Genomic DNA, 17,468 nt, shown 5'->3' with positions numbered 1-17,468 from the left:
TGTGGCAGGATGATTCACACGACTTTGAAAATACCCAGAGTGGGAAAGTATTTGCATGTGTTGGACAACACAGTGTGTGTGTGCTGGGAGGTGGGAAGTGGCTCCACTGCCTTTTATTTCCACAGTAAAGCAGTTCTCTCCATAGCTGGACCAAGTAAGGCTCAGCATCCCCTATCAGTGTGGTGAATCTTTAGAGGTGAAAGCTCCCACCAAGGATCTCAGAGGAATTTTGGCCATTTGAATATATTTCCCTGTGCCAGGGATATATCACCCCATAGACCTTTCGTCATTCACACACAATATGGGGAGAAAACAGGCCAAATTTGGAGGCATGAAGCAAGGAGCCCATTCCTCTAAGTCATGCATATCCCCATGCCAAAGTCTAGGTATTGCTTTCTGGTTTGAAGGAAAAGGGGTTCAGAAACAGGGAACATCTTGGGATTTGGGTGTTGGCTGATAACCATGGTAACACCACATTCAGATAAGGTATGTAGGGGACTCAGGATTAGTGGTTTCAGATCTGTCCTCAGTTTGACAACAACCAGCTGTTGTCTCTTAATACACCACCATCAGAGGAGGTGACTGTTGTACTGCTGTACCTGTGGCACCTGGTTGCAATGCTCAGCCTTTAAAAAACCTGAACCTGCAGCCCCAGGTGGTACCCAAGTCTTGGCTGGAGATGGGAGCTGAAGCACCTGGCCCTGGAAGATGTTTCCCTGTCACTGCTTCAAAAGGCTTCTGCCCCCAGGGGAAAGTCCATCCTTTTGTAAATATTTCTTTTTTTTTCAGCATCTCTTAAATATTTTCAGTGTTTCACTTCAGCTTCTTCAAGAAAGGAATTCTAAAGAAAATCCCTGAGGATGAGGAAGATGGTGATCTTTCCATTAGATTCAAGCCTTTTAGTTAAAAAATCCATTTTCCTGAACTGCTCCAATAACTATTTTACCTTTGACCCTTTGACAGCATCTGGAACATGTCCTTCAGAACATCGTTACAAAAATAGTTTCTTGAAGGTTTTTAAACAAAATAAATAAGGAAAAGAAGAAGGGTCTTGCAAGCCCTTAAGCAAGCTGGGATGCAAACAATGGGATCAAGGCAGGACAAGTGAATGCCAGGATTTGCACAGCTTCCAGAGGAATAGCCCCAGGTTCACTCTCGGGTCTAGGTCCCTCAAACTATCTGTAGTTTGTACGTTTTTTAGGGGATTAATGATGTTAGAAACCTTTCCTTAGTAACATTACATGTTTACATGCAAACCAAACAACATATACTCAACGAGAGTCCAACTGGTTCAATAGAAATAGATCTTTATTAATAACATGCACATCATACGTATATTTAAAATACATATACATTTTTCTACTATTCACTTTAGAAAACAATTTAATAAAAACCTTCAGTCAGGTCCCAGGTAATTTTAAACATTAAAAAGCTGTTTTTTGTTACAGAATCAGTAGGTATTATTCCAATTACTTGACGCATAACCACCGTGTATTTAGCATTATGCAGGCTCATGCTCTTCAATAGAAATAGGTGTTCCTTTTTCTGCTTTGCTAATCATGTCAAATATACGATGCTATACTTGACAACACCTGCCACAGTTGCTATATGCAGTTGTGATTCCCTCCTGAGAGCACATTATACAGGTGGCATTTAAAAGCTGGAAATAACTTTTTTACAACTTTCTGAGTTCCTGCAAGGGGCTTCTGGTGCTGTAGGTGACCCAGAACCCAGCTATGACAGAAACCAGAAAAACAGAATTTCATGAACAGTGAAGAGGAGAACAATCTGAAAAAAAAAAAAAAGGAGAGAAGAGGGAATTGGCATATCCCCTCTGTGTTCATGGCAAACTGAGCTCAGGGTTGGGTTTCCCAAGGTCCTGCCAAGTACCAAGTCAGATCTGTATAGAGTGCACAGAGTTATCAGCAATAGACAGTTTGCAGATTTACAGAACATTTACAAAGGCTTGTATGAGGATGGGACTTTAAGGCACAATAGTCCATATACTCAACACATTCATTGAAAACAAAAGTTAGATTTACAGTGCAATATAAATATATTCAAGAACTCAAGCGGCAGCTCGATAATCACTTTCACTGATAATGAGGCAATTGAGGGGTACCAGCAGCCACAGCCCTGCACAGGCTCATACACATGCTGAGCATCAAGCGCACAAGGAGCCTCTTGGGCTCAGGCAAGAGAGTCTGTGCAAGGAAATTGGATGATAACTGAAGCATTTACAGGATCAGGGCCATAATATCATAGAATTATAGAATCATGGAATGGTTTGGGGTTGGAAAGGACCTTAAACACCACCTAGTTCCAACCTCCCAGCAATGGGCGGGGATACCTTCCACTAGACCATGGTGCTCCGACAATGTGTTGGGGTTCTGCACCAGGTTGTACAGGCATAAACATGACCCCATGTGCACCCAGGCCATGCCTCCCACAGAGCCCCACCAGTGTACCCACCATCAGCATGTCCAGCCAGGTAGGGAAAAACAGCACAAAGAAAACTTAACTGATAGAAACGCTAATTACAGCCAGTTGTGCTGCTGTTCCAAAGTAAAAATGAATAATCCTAAGCCAGTCATTTTCAAAATGATCAGCTCTCATCACCAAGTCTGTCCTTGTCACCCAGCTGATCTATATTCTCTCTGATGAATATTTTATCTCCAAGGCAACTGAGTCAAAGGGAAGGAAGGACTTTCTTTACATCCAGTGCAAACATAGCCCATATGTAGGAGTTCCTAATGTAGTCATAATAGAACATATATATATATTTATCACTGAAAGCTGACCACCTACAGATAGATTCACACATCAGAAGCCAGAAGAGCTGAATTGTAGCTATAAATCCAAAAAAGAAAAATCACTGTACGTAGCTGTATTAAAGTGCTGGTACCCAGTAACTTGGCAACTAAATTTTTAAATCATTATATAGTTCAAAAGATGTCAAATATTTCTGGAGTCACTTGCAAAGTTATTGCACCTCTGTACGTCTTTATCACCCCATAAACTATGTTTTTTAAGTACTAGAGTATTTCAGACCCGCTTTTCAACAGGACCAACCACTGGGCAAAGCAGAAGGCAGTAAAAACTAAAGTATACTTAAAACATATAGAATTGTGGACCTTTGATTCAGTTTAATATCAAAAAGTCAACTACGCAAACCCAATTTGTTCTCTAGAAACAAATAATCCATTTTAACTGCTCTTAGAGCAAGTAAAAGTTAAAAAATTGGACAAGGTTTCTTGTTCAAGAAAACACGTGAGAAAAACATGAGTAAAATATCATCCTCTTTCCTAGGTAAACCAGTGAGTTTTGTGATTTGATACAGATTTTTGTCTACTATATCTGTTCAATTATCTTAATACCTTATCAGAGAAGCTTTCAATAGGCAAGAAGGTATCTGCCCCTTCCAGCAGGCAAAGAATCTCTTCAAAGATGAATCTGACATGGCCAATGTGTTTTATTCAGGTGAGGTTAAAGACTTTGATCCTACTGAACTTTTTTCATTTCATTGAAACATTACTAATTTTATGTTAAAAGTTTTGTTTATTCAAGCCAGAACCGTCCTATGAATATAATAAAGTCAGTCACTGAGAGAAAAGAAGCATTTTAGCATTTCATGTAGCTGCTAGATCATTATGAACTCAAGTGAAAATGGACAGGAAGAGAAAAAAAATCCATAAATCAGATCACTTCAGAGTGGAAAATTACATGGTTTGAAAAATCAGAAGACAGGAGCAATTTTCCTTTACCAGCATCCCTGCCCTAAAGGTGGCACGAGGCATGTGAGGTGCCCACAGAGGCCAGAGAGCTTCCTGAGGGATAATGGCACCTCTCACAACAGCCATCGTCTCACCAGCCCTCAGACCACGCAGCAGATGGGCTTCTCTGCCAGCTCCTACTGGTGGTACTGGGGCTGTTCCTCACGCCTGATCATTGTCCTGGCCTCTCTCAGCCTCCTCTTGGGGTGGGCACAGCCGCCTTCAGGTGAGATTTCTCAAACCATACCAAATGCAAGCTTAACCATATCCATGATTTTGGGCTGGTGTAAGCACAAGGACAGCAGGAATCAAACTACACATAGCCAGTCAGCTCTGATGCTGAATTGTGCTGACCAAGGATTTAAAGACACCCTTTCCTAAAAGACAAGTAAATATGACTTGTCTTAAAATAAAAACAAACCCCTGAACATTCATCATGACTAACAGCACTTCCGAAACAGCACAGCCCTGTTTTTCCAGCCTTCCCACAGTATCTGTGCTGTTTATGTTCTCCAGTTTACAGGTTATCCTTGTTTTGAGTTGCACTGCTGCCTTTTTTTTTTTAATTTAAAAAAATATCTGGATTTTACTGCTTCCTTCTGTCTCCTAAACCTCTTCTGGCTTCTAACTACTGATGCCAGAGTTAACTTTGTTCCTCAGACCTCTTGCTTTTGCCTTCCTGCCTTTTCCCCTGCACTAGCATGTGCCTGAGAGCTGTGATGATATGTGCAACACACACAACTAGAATGCTCTAAGCAGGGTGACAGGAGGAATCTGACACAAAGCACGTTCCTGGCAAGCCATGGTATTTGTTCATACTGTATAATGCTTCAGAAATAGCATCAGCCACATCTGCAAGAACAAAGCCTTCCAAAATAAAAAAAAAATAGGTTCTTATATATATATGTATATATATCTGCCTCCAGCTGAGTGTGCGCTATTATTTACTTTGCTTCAGAGCTTTAAAGTGGTGATAGCCAGCGAGGCAAAGCCAGTTTCTTTGCTATAAGCCCATAGACCTGCAGGACTTTGACAGGCTTTGAATCATCTTATATATTTGTTCAGCAATTCTGGGATGCAGGTCACCTGTGGTTGAACTGCAGGTGTATCACTAACGGCTAATTTACAGGCTCGTTAATCACATTTCCCCAGATTATAGTGCAATCTTTGCTTTTGACCCCATTGCTGGAGCATCATCTTTTCCCTTATGTTACTCTTTGGTATTTTCATAACGTAGCTTTGGCAGCTATAAAACTTTCCACTTGTAGTCATTCCATTTGCTGAACATCTCACGTGTCATTGCTTGTGAAATATATATTTACATCTTTCAAAGTTAATTCCCAGACAGAAATTAGACATTTCACTTAACCTGAAACACTATTACTAATGCTGAGCAGTTTCATCAGGAGAACTTCTGAGGTCTTACCAGCATCTGTCAAATACATTCATTCTCTATCTATGAGAGTTACCATTGTTTTTCTGCCTTTTATATTCCACATAAAAAGAAATTGCTGTCTATTCCCTAGCAGCAATGTGAACCTCGGGCCAAACAGCAAATTAGCATGCAAAGAAGTATCAGGGAAACAGCTATGGAAAGAGGCAAATGAAGTTAAGGGAACACCAATGATGGGCTGAAGAAACAATCTTTCCTGTAAGTCATTCTGGTTCTTATTAAAATAGCAAAGTAGGTACCAGCTAAGAGATAAGTAAAAGGTGAATGCAATTATTAAAAAAACCCCAAACAAACAACAAAACAACCCAACCCACACACTCTTGCAAATCTCAGCATAGAGTGCTTTGTAAGTAGGAAGTGAGTTCATTCTCTTAAAATCCTAAGCTAAAGTCTGATTCCTTTGGCACTGACTTCTTCATGATCAAAGCTCTGCTCAAAGAAACTTTCCATCTATACCTTTACAGCAGATAACTTGTGTTTTACTCCTCATTGTTAGACTACTCCAATGCTTTGGGGGCTTCCCCTTGCACTGGGGATGGCATAATTTAACTGCAAAAGTGATTTGGAACATCTGTATCTACACACAGGGAACTTAAATGCAGCTTTTGTTTCTAAAAAACTGCACTGCACGCAGTCTCTGCAGGTAAGAACCTCCATATTGCACCAGCTCTGTGTGTACAGCAAGGTACTTCACAAGCAGGGGGTTTAACAGCGGAGGCTGTAGAGTTATCCAAAGTACCTTCCACTCAGCTCCCAATGCATCCGCCTTGGATTGCAAGCATATCTGCAATTAGTGCCTCACCTTAACACCTCAGTAAGCAGTTCAAGCATTCAGAAACAAACATCAGTGGGTCTAACAGCTACTTTAATTCATTTTATAAATAAGCAACTGAGAATTTTGCTCCAAGTGGCTGCCCGTGTAGCCCATTCCGTAAACGGCGTTCTCTGCAGAGTAAGGCACGATGCGATACGAGTGCAGCTCTTCATAATAGAGCGACTGGGAACAGCACTCCTGCACCATAAACTTCAGCCGTTTTCGTGCGTCAGAGTAAGCAGTCCTATAACACGGAGCCTCCTTAAAGTATTCATAGCTCTCCCTCTCTGTCTCTAGGTGAATCTTCCTCAACAGATTGTTAATTAATACAGACCTACGGAGATAAGCTTCAGGGTCGTCCAGGAAGCGGAGTTTCTGGAGAGATAGTTTTAGGATACAAGTCCTGTCCTCTGGTAATATCAAGTGCTGGAGAGTAAAGAGAAAGGGAATAGGTCTTTAGCATAAAGGAATGAAACTGGAGGAGTATGGAGTCTGGAATGAGAGAGGTACTCACTTTTGGACAATACTCATGGTAATCTTGATGTAAATGTTCTTCTTCTGCATATTTTCTCTTAAAGTAGGCTACTTTCGACGTCGTTAATGTCTTTGGTAGGCCCTGATCAGATCAGCTCTGCACAAAAGAAGAAAAAGAAGGTCAGTACTGCTTGCTGCCATAGTGGCTGTAAGGTCACAGTCTGGAGCGTGTAGGGGAAGAAGGGATCCAGAGGAGGGACGCAGACAGGATGACACTCAGCCTTGACCTGCAGCCTTCAACCCACTGGAAAACCAATTGAGAGGCTGGTAAATGTTAAGGCATTTATCAAATGCTCACCCTGAGGCTTGTCAGCATAGCAAGCCCCTTTCTGGAGTGACCACCACGGTGGGGTGCCCTGGCCAGTCACAGCATCTCAGAGCAGCCGAGAGATGCCCAAGGCAGTAAGTCACCATGCACTGTGGGAGTGACCAGGATGGGGCCACCTGTCTGCAGGACTGGACTCTCTGCCAGGCTGTGGGGTGTGTAGGCTTAGGGATGGGGTTTGGTTGCCACACACCATGCACAGAGCTCTGTGCCTTCCCTGGAAAACCAATACAGAGCATATTCACTAGATGGTAGTGTCGTCTCAGAGAAGCAATAGAGCCCCAGTTCAGCGGGAGGGTGTTGGAGTTGGTTTGTTCTCCATGTTGCTTCAGTTTTTCAGGGTACAGAGGATGAAGGCTCAACCTTTGGGCTAAGAGAAGGAACTACTGGGCTTTTGTTCTGTGAAAAGAGCCCAGTGGAGGTCTGGTTCCTCAAAGCAGAGCCCTGTAGAGGACTAGGGCACCCTGTGTTCCTGCAGCCAGGCTTGGCTGGCTGCTCTGAGTTTGTTCATCTCCATGGAAAGCTGTCATGGTGCTAATTCAGCATCTTAAAGAGGTCCATAACTTTGCTGGTACTCAGTCTGCTGAACACTGGGTCCCTGTGAGAGTCAAGACTGATCTTTGCTTGGCTATTCACTAGAAAATATTAGGGGGCATGCACATACCCTCTCTTTTAGAAAAGATTTCTGTTGTTTACTTTTAAATGCACCATTTTTTAAAAAAACTTATTATTGTGTTCTGTAAAGGCAACTCAGTTCAAAGAAAGTATCCAGACCCACTTCACAAAATAACTCAAAGTGAGGTTCTAGGGAAATATTTTTCTCCCCAAATTGGGATCTCCTTATGGGAGCATTTGAAACTGAGGAATTAGAGGATTTTGTTCAGGACTGCTTCTGTGCCACAGTAGAAAAGCCAAAAGGTATTGCACAGCCAGAACACAGACCTCACATCACTGGAAGGATCCTGCCATGGGACATGAGGGACTCCTTGAGTCATAACTGCAGGTGGGAGTGATGAGATACCCACACAACCATTTCAGGGACTGACAGCATCTCTCCTTCCCTAGCAGGAAGGAGCAATGGGTTCTCCCTTCCTCCCTTTATATCAAAAACCCACAAGAAGGGGCTGAAGAAGAAATTCCCTCATGCAAGAGTCTTCTTGTGTTTTCTCCCTGAATTTCAAGTCTGCAAGGAAAGAGGTTTCTCATAAAGTATGTTACAAATCTATGCAGAAAACTCTTGATTGGTGGATTAACTCCCAATTTGGAGTCGGGTCCCCTGCTCTGGGACCGATGCCAGCACAGATTGCACAAAATAGCAGCATTTCTCTGGGTGAGGGACTATCACACTTGCAGTGGAACAACACTACATTCTCATCACCCTGGACCACAACACACAACAGAGGTGCTCTCTGCACCCACCTCAGCTCTCCAGGTCAAGGGCACAGCTGTGGTCTTCACCACTCCATTGGCAGTGAGTAACTGCAAACACTGGGTTAAATTTATATGCAGCTACCCTCACTGTTTGCAGGTTTTCTTCTATCATTTGAGTTATACCAGAGCCTGGACAGCCTGGACAGTTAATTACTCTGATATTAGGTTCTCCTAGGTGAAACCCCACTACCATCTCATCTGAGCACAACAACAGATACATTTAGCTTCCAGTGCCGTGGGATGGGAGAACATTACAGTTTTCCTCACACCTCTCTGAGAAAGACAAAGGTATAGACAGATGAAGTGACATCCCTGTAGCCACCCAGACTGTCAAGGCTGGGAAAGGAGCCAAACCCAGCACACAGGTAGATGAGTCAACCACAAGCCCATCCCTTCCCTCAGACCAAGACTCTAAATGCTGTAAAACTTGCTCCCTAGTGTTTTTCAGGGAAAGAGTTGGGGAGCATGGCCCTAGTATTGCCTGTGTGCAGCACAAGCGGAAAATCACTCTGAGTGTTGGGGCAGCACAGACAACCACAGCATGCAGAGCATCACAGCTCAGTTCTGCAGCTCCACCAGCTCCATACAAACCTCTCCTTTGCTGCTCCAGGCCACAGAAATTCCTCTCCCTGCCCCAGAGATGGAAGGTGACATTGTGAAATTCAGCATCCCCTGAGCACAAGTGGTCCTGGAGACACCAGCAAGCAGCAGAGAGCCGAGACAAAAGAAGGAGCACTGGCACCCTGACCCTGAAAGGGAGGGAGGGCTGTGGTGTAGCACATGCCATGGGATGGGGGCTGTTGCTGGCTGGCAGGAGCAGATGGAAAAATTGTATTTTGCTGAGGGACATGTATGACCATCCTGGCAGTGGGTTCATTGCGCATCCAAGTGGCACCCCCTTTGTGGGATTAAGTTTAGCGCCAGCCTGGGTGCAAAGTAGTTGACTATATTTAAACTAGTAAAGACCTTGTATCAGCTGAAGCAGCAAAGTTGCAACCACTATCCCCATAGCTTAGTTTAGGAGCCAGGAGGGAAACAACAACCAAGCAAACACCAAGAGCATCTTTAGGCTGTAAGTTTGGCTTTAAATGTGCTCCCAGTTTTAAATGAAAAACTACACACCAGGAGAAAAGTAGACCCAAGCTGCTTGACACCACACCAGCTGTTAGCAAGTCCCAGCAGTCTCAGATCTGCAGAGCCTGAAGCACCCATTTCCCCACACCAGCAGTTCCCATGAGTTGTTACAGGTGGCTCAGCTGCTACCTTCCCCTCTCCACGAAGAAAGGGATGTTGCCTGCCCACCTGCAGCTACAGGGTGAGAAAATGAGCTGAAGGCAAGTCCCATCCCAGGGCTGCTCCACAGAGGCTCAGGGTCTGCTTTTGTGCTCAGTGTAGCTGCCATCCCACCATCACCCATCTCATTGTCACCATCTTTTGTGGCTGCTTGTGATGCCCACATATCTGTCTGCAGGTGCAGGGAAGGAGACCATGAACTGTGCCCTTGCACTGTGCCCTCAACACCAGCATGGATGCTAAAGCCTTCCAGGGGCCCCTTTCCCTGCAGGAAGCTCACAAGGACTAAGCCTTTCTCTGACACTTACGGAAAGTCAGCGTGCACTGACTCTGGCGTGCCTGGGAGCTGCTTGGCTGGGGTTACAGGCTGTAGTAATGCCGCAGTGAATCAGACTCTTAGTGTTTTGTTTAAATATAAACATATTGAATCAGTGCTTTTTGTGTAGAAGGCTATTCTCGAGAGCCAAGTGTTTTGACAGCTACAGCAAGGTGGTATGAGTCACTGCCTCTGCCTCACTCAAGCTCAGAGACAGATACATCTTAATCACATTACGGGTTTTTTTCAGCGCTACACCACAAGTCAAGGCACGGGGCCAAATTTCCCCCACGGGGGAGACTAACCAGCGGAGCGCTGAGTTCTGAGCCTGAGGTTTGTCCTTCCAGCCTGGACGAAGCTTGGAAAAGCGCATTCAGCATCCCGGCAGCGTTCAGCCGCAAGCCCTCTGCTGCTCACCAAGGACTCGGTACAATTTGCAAGAGCGGTTTAGCGCTGCCAGGGCTCGGGAGCCGCGGGGCAGGCGCTGCTGCTCACGCTGCCCGGTGTTTACACCCCGCCGGTGCGTGCCTGCTCTGAATGCGAGGCACATCGGAGCGCGGCGGCTGCAGCTGCCATTAGTGCTAATGGAAGTTTGAAATATAAATCCCACGAGCGGCAGGGAGGGAATAGACGCCTCTGTCTCGAGCTTGGACCTCTCCAACGAAGCTTCGCAAGGGCTTTAATCGTACTTTCAAAGGAGCAAAATGTGTCCGTTCCTATTTGTTTCCCCGGGAATAATTGTGGTGCTCTGTGGCGTGGTACTCACAGCGTTATTAGGCGTGTTTGGATGAAGGGTTATCTTATCTAAATTGGGTTGGAAATAGATTTATAACATGGCAACTTCCCAGTTGCACTGCAAATTGCAAGAAATTTACTTCATCTGGTCGCTGTGCTTCTGCATTGCCCCAGTGACAGGAGCTCTTCTTTGGCACGAATTAGTGCCGGGCAATTTCCACAGGGCTGCAGCCTAGCCGAGAGAGTAGCTAAGAGGGAGTTCAGCAAATGGTTGAACACCCAGGAAAAAATTACCAAAACTTGTGCTCTTGCATCTCAGGCAATGGAGAGGGATCTGAAAGCCCTAGTCCCAGAATTTGTACGTGGGAGCATCCCCAAACCTGCCTGTGCCTCCACCTCCCCTACCTTTTCTCAGGACAAAAATTCATCCCTGCCTGCTCAGTGCTGCAGTGAAAGGGGTTGTGCAAGTCGATACTATTTGCTGTTGATGCAGACACCTGCAGGGGGTAAGCACAGGGCCGGCTGACCGAGCCAGACCTGCCGCCGCTGCGCACGGAGGTGGTGACTCAATGTGCCGGTGCCCTGCAGGGTTCCTATCATAGCGTAAGGGAGGGTAATCAATATGCAAGCTAAAGCTGGCTGAGACGGAAACCATTTCGGAGTACCTCTTGCATGCACAAATAGAAAAACCTGAAGCTTCTGAGCACAGAGAAATTGCCCTTTATTATCAGCGGGAGATGTGACTTTGACATGGCAGGACGTATCACCACGTCCTTGCTACTGCTGTCAAACTGCCGCGATAAATTCCCGCGTCTCTAACCTCCAGAGCACTTGCAATTAGGGAGTGCTCAGCTGAAACCTGCCTCTGATTTCAGATGCTCTGATGCTGCTTTGCCCCTCTGCAGGGGCAGCATAAACAGCTGGTCCCACCGTGGGATCTCCAGTTGGTAACGCAAAGCCACCAGACCACAGGCAGATGAACATGTGGATCGAAAACACATGCCAGCCCCAGGATTTCACACGAACTGCCAATCGATTGCAGTCCTTCCAGCATATCGAGCCTTATCCTTTGCTCAGACAGAGTAAGCCCCCTTCCACTGACTCACAGAAAGGTGGAGACCCACAACCGTAGTGTTGTCTGCTGGCTTTGCATTTTAAAACTGCCTTTTAGTTTGCTAATTGCTTTGCAGATCTCCCTAATTGCAGATTCTCCCTGGGCACACGTGTGTACAAGGCACAAGCATCTGAATAGCTCTCATGAGGGCATGAAGGCACGAGACTTAATGGCTGAGTGAGTATTCCTGTCTTGCTGCTCATAGTCCCGCTGCTTTTATCAATAGAACAAAATAATCATTCCAGGTTCACCTCCTTTCAGCACTAATCCCGGTAAAATCCCTCACTCAGCCCGACCAGCCGAAGTCTGCAAACTTGTTAGTTACCTGAGGATGCGGAGTCAATCTGCAAAGGGTCCTTCTGGGATAATCTCAGCAGTTGTGGTATGATTTCCCCCTCGCACGGGCTCAGCGAGCATTTCTGGCAACACGGCACTGCTGAACGGTTACCTGGGATGATGGATCAAGGAGAAACACACATGGCTAAGGTGGCAAAGTCAGGACAAACATAGCAAGTAGCTGGACCACAAGAGAAGGAAGTGCTATCTCAGCATCTCCACAGGGCTTAGTAACAGGAATAAATAAGAGTTCCAATGTCACACCCAATTCTCCAACTTTGACCTTGTTTCCTGGAATCTCTTTCAAACATCAGAAAAGTAGAAAATATTAAGAAAGAAACATTTCAGTCTCTCAGTGGTATAGCTGGAATACTCTCATAGCAAATGCTGAAAAAAATACAGCTTGCTTCTCTAAATATCTGGACATTTCCGGAACTAGAACATGAATTCTGTTCCGACCACCTCTTAAAATGGCACATTATTTTCTCCATTAGTTCTTGTCATCCTCAGAGGACAGCTAAAGGGCTACTATAAAACAACACCATTATTTTGAGTAGTAGCATTAATTACCTATCATACACACACTGCCTGCAGAGCAGTACAGGTCTGAGGAAAGTCAGATTCCCATTTCTCTTTAACAGAATTATTGCAGGGTGAACGTTTTAATGTTTGCCTGACAGAGAGTGCAGTTTCCAGGCTGATGCCTTGCCTTCTGGGTGAAGTCTCTGGCATGCTGTAGTAAGAGTATCTCCCACTCTGGGGGAAAAACAACACAGATATATATGGGTATGCCTAAACTCTACACTTTTACATGTGTGTGCAGAGACACTCACAGTTTTTATGCACGTGAATGTAATTAGACGTGTTTAAATCCCACAAGATAGAAAGGAAAAGAGAGCACGTATGTGTGCATATTTGTGCCTCGCAGCTATAAGACAACTATATTTAGACAGTTGTGTCATCCCAGAAGATGACACCATTAACAGGCAATGAAAGAAGAGCTAGGGTTACTTTTCAGAGTTCGGCTCTGACCGTAAAAAGAGGACTGTGATTGAAATGACCTTTTGTAGAGCATGCTACAGTCCGGCAGAGCAGCAGCACCTCTGCCCGTAGCCCATAGCACTGCGGGACGCGGGTGAGGCTCCCTCTCAGCTCTCTACCCCTTTCCACGGTGCAGCAAAGGCGAGAGCTCACAAACAAACACAAAACTTACTCCACACCAACAGTCACCTGCTAAACCCACTGAGGCAGATCCCACCAGCAAAGCCTCAGGCCACCTCACTGCCACGGGTAACCCCACAGCTCGCTGTCCCCCCGGATCAGTGCCACTCACCCAGCGAGCCCCGGCTCCAGGGAGAGGGCTGCTCCGTCCTTCCCTCGCTGCTCCTGGAGGAGGTGGTGGCGGTGGAGGTGGTGGTAGCGGCGGTGATGGTGGTGGTGGTGGTGGCAGCTCCTGCGGGTCCCTGCAGCCACTGAGGAGCGCATCACCTCCCGGCCGCAGCCCGCGGAGGTGGGTGCCCAGATGTTCCCCGCGCGGATTGGTCCAGCGGGAGCAGATGTTGCCCGGTTGCTAGGAGCGTTGCTAGGAGGGCTGCTAGGAGACGGTGACGCTCTCTCCATCACTGGCGCTACTCGAGGCCGCGGGGAGGGAGGAGGAAGGGGGAAAGAAGGGAGGAGGGAAAGGGAAGTCCCGCCACCGAGATGCTCCGCGCCGAGCCGGGCCGAACCGTGCCGTGCCGTGCTGTGCCGCCAGGCTGAGGGGTGAGCCGGAGGATGGAGCAGATGCTGCAGCTCAGAGCTGGACAGGCGGTGAGGAGCTGCCTGAGACTCGCGGCAGAGGATGGGGATGTGCAACACCAGAACTGGGAGGAGGGAGAAGCTCGGGATGGGTATAAAACCTCCCTTCAGGGAGGACTGAAGGAGGCACGAAGAGAGTCGGCAGCCGCGGAGCTGCTGAGTGCCTGTTGCGGCACTGGGAGAGGACGAGAGCTCTGCATGCTTTAAGACAAGACTGGGAGAAACACAACTCAGTGCCTGAAAGGGTTGGAGGGAGAGGCGAGTCCAATTTGTTACTTTTGGGAGAGAGCCGAGCTCTTCTGCTCTCTCGCTGAGTCACAATTCTCTTCCCTCCCCACTTACATTGCTCTCCTCTTCCTCCATTCCCGCATCAAATCCTGGCACACAGTTTTTCCCCTGAGCTTTTGGGATGTTCCACCATGGTGCCCTGGGTCTCACCCTGACACGTACTCCTGTGATCCCAAAGAGGCACTACAGCACTCTGTAATCTCATGGGCAGAAATTGGATTGCTGCAGGAATAAAAGCTGCACAGCAAAACAACCCAAATCTTCTCCTGAACAAAACAGCAGGTCACTGTGGGGTGGGACAACTCCTGCATCTCAGCCAGACAGTGGGATTTTACTGCTGAGAACCCTCCTTATAGCAATGGGTGGGATATCAGGCTCTGCCTACCCTCAAAACCAAGGGTCCAGCTAGCAAGGCCCAGAAAAAGTTTAAAAGAAGTAAGTAAAATACTACCTGTGTAAGGCACAGGTGTGTGCACAAAGAGTGGAAATCCCTTTCCCCAAAAGCCTAACTTTAGAGGTCAATACTGGCAGATAGGAGAGTATGAAAAAAAAGTATTTTCTTTTTATAAACAGTTACTACAGCCAACTATGCGTAGGGAAGTTCCCTGAAAGAAGTGAGACACTCCCAGAGGAATTGTACAAGTTGAAAAGGAGTTGTGTAAGATGAGCTTTACTATAAAGCCAGATTGGTGCCAATGGCTGCAGTGAAGTTACTGACACAACACCTTCTTAGATTAGCCCCAGCACCAAGCCTGGGCTTGGCTCAAGCCTTTTCCCCAAGAGGAAACCTCCTTAGACAAGAATTTTTCTTTTGTGCCTCCCAGCAGTGTCCATCTCCACACAAGTACCATGAATGACAGACACCAGAGGTCCTGAGAGACTCATGCTAATGCCAATAGTCAACCCCATTACTCAATGCAGCCCACAGAAGCATGGAATGGTTTGGGTTGGAAGGGACCAAGATCATCTCGTTCCAACCTCCCTGCCATGGACAGGGACACCTTCCACTAGACCATGTTGCTCAAAGCCCCATCCAACCTGGCCTCAAACACTTTCAAAGATGAGTCACCAGCAACTTCTCCAGGCAACATACTACCATGATCCATCCTACTACTGAAGGTGACTCAAAGTCTCAGCCAGTGCCTAAAACAAGGCAAGGTGCTATGGGAACACATTCATTTTAGCAGCATCTGAAGATCCTGGGCAATCCCCTGTTCTCCTGTGATCTGTAACATGGGTGTCCCACACACGTTGTAACTGGGCATACCACTGCTGGCAGGACACATGGAGCTTCCCGCCCTCTGGTTCTCCAGGGTCTTCATGAAGGTCCTGCAAAGGAGCATGCACCAGGCTTAGTCCTCCTCCTTCTTACATGGTGGGAATGAAAGCACACTTCATTTGGCATTCCCCTGGATCAGTATCTCATCCAAATTTTAACAGAGTCTTAGCAAGCCTGAGGTCCAGCTAACACACATCAGTGCTGCAGCCTCAGACCAGTTACTCCCTTGACTTGGAGCATCTGGCTGTGTTTGGTACTCACTATGCATGAACATGTGGCTGCACACAGCTCCCCTGGTCCTCACAGTTTGAGGAAAGATCACTCAAGGCCATATACTTACTTCAAATTATCTCTGAAGTTCAGCTTCTTTTATTGAGAAGTCAAATGAACTCCAACTAATTTCAAATTTGAATTTTCTAGGACAATAGGAAGGCACTGGAATTTAATTGATTTTGATTACCGCCTTATTATTATGCTGCCAGTAGCAGTATTTCAGGTTGGTGTAATTTTAAATTTACTGTGAGATGAATCTGACATTTCTGAACTGCTGAATAGAGGACTTCAGTGATTCGTCAGCTCTTCACAAAGATGTCATAATTAATTCAGTAATATCACTTCTGTAAGCAGAGGTAGAAAAGGAAGACACAGAAGCACCTACTCTGTGCCTAAAAGCTGAATGAACGACAGCCTTACTTACTCCAATCTTCATGAAATTGACTGTATTTTTTTTTAACATTCAACTCAATTTCTGCTGCAAAGATACATCTTCCCCTCTCCTGTCAGCACACAAGCAGGACTTATTAGCAGGTAATAATTTACAGCCAAAAGGTCAGCTGTGTTTCCTCAGCTGGCTCCAAGAAGTATTTCCATCCCTTCAGCAACCTGGAAGAAATTCTTCTGCAATTCAAGCGTGGCTGCTTTTCTTTGTCTGCTTTCCAAGGGAAGTAGATCCCCGTCAGTGTAAACCAACATTGCTCTGCTGGCTAAAAGGGACCTCCACCAAGGTGAAGAGATGCTCCATCTCACACCATCCCACCCCCTTCCTCTTGTCATGGAAGCATGAGAGATCACTTCCCCTTATGGTCCTAAGAGTTTTTCCCTCTGCCAGGGATGCCTGGTTGAGAATCACTGTCCAGCTGAATTGCACAGTATTTTAATGCAACGGAAATTAAACAGACCTGTGAACTGAGACCAAAGTCTCTATTGCCAGTGATATTATTTGAGAAGATAAGACTTTAAATGTGTATTGCACAAGATAAAACCTGGACAACAGGAGAGCAGCTTTTTCACTTTTATTTAAGTCTTTTAAAAGCAGGATTGCCTGGCATAGTCAGTGCTATAACAAATATATGTTTTAAAATGGTTAGAGCAATAGGGAGTATAAAAGCCCAGAACATTCACATTTCCGTTACTTTAATTGCCTCACAAAATTAGAAAAAATAAAAAATTAGTTCCTTCATTTCAAAGCAGTTATGTCTCCTCAAGTTGAGTGCTAAAGAAAAAATGAATTAAATTAATGTGCCCTTTCCAATTCAAGCACCAAACATTCTAAAGATGTGCGTACAAAAGCACCAGTCCTCTCAGGCAGCATATACCCACACAGGTACAGTATTTCTAAACACAGCATGCAGAAGGTATTTTTAAAAGATGGAATATGCCTGAAACATTCAGCATTTGTACCTGAGAAGTTTCAGATATGAGGAGCTACATCCTGGACCAAGTTTTATCGCTGGCCTGGCATACTCAGCTGCTTCCAGAAGACACAGACCCTCAAAAGCTTTCGCAGCCATTGGCTTGTCACAGCAAATGAAGATGAGTAGCTTTGCTTTCTGGCCCCTGTTCATGCCTCCCAATGGCTGGCCAACCTCAGAAGGACTGAATGCCTTGGGAGGCTAATCCTGCCTGCATCTAAAATACAGCTTTTCATTTAATTTTGAAAGACCAGCTCTCTCTCTTTCTACTCTTCCTGTACTAGAACTC

The 17,468-nt window shown here is 45.8% G+C and overlaps 1 long non-coding RNA gene across 1 annotated transcript; it reads right to left on the bottom strand.

Annotated features, from left to right (window-relative positions):
* Positions 1-1,296: 1,296 nt before the first annotated feature.
* On the bottom strand, positions 1,297-13,642 carry LOC139672781 (uncharacterized). Its single transcript, XR_011697978.1, has 4 exons — positions 13,458-13,642; positions 12,114-12,236; positions 6,555-6,671; positions 1,297-6,466 (listed from the first exon to the last, which is right to left on the bottom strand). It is a non-coding gene; the product is annotated as an uncharacterized lncRNA (long non-coding RNA).
* Positions 13,643-17,468: the final 3,826 nt, after the last annotated feature.

The sequence above is a fragment of the Pithys albifrons genome, chromosome 6 (genome assembly GCF_047495875.1).
Source record: "Pithys albifrons albifrons isolate INPA30051 chromosome 6, PitAlb_v1, whole genome shotgun sequence".
Lineage (NCBI taxonomy): Eukaryota > Metazoa > Chordata > Aves > Passeriformes > Thamnophilidae > Pithys > Pithys albifrons.
This window is presented reverse-complemented; position numbering and strand designations above follow the sequence as displayed.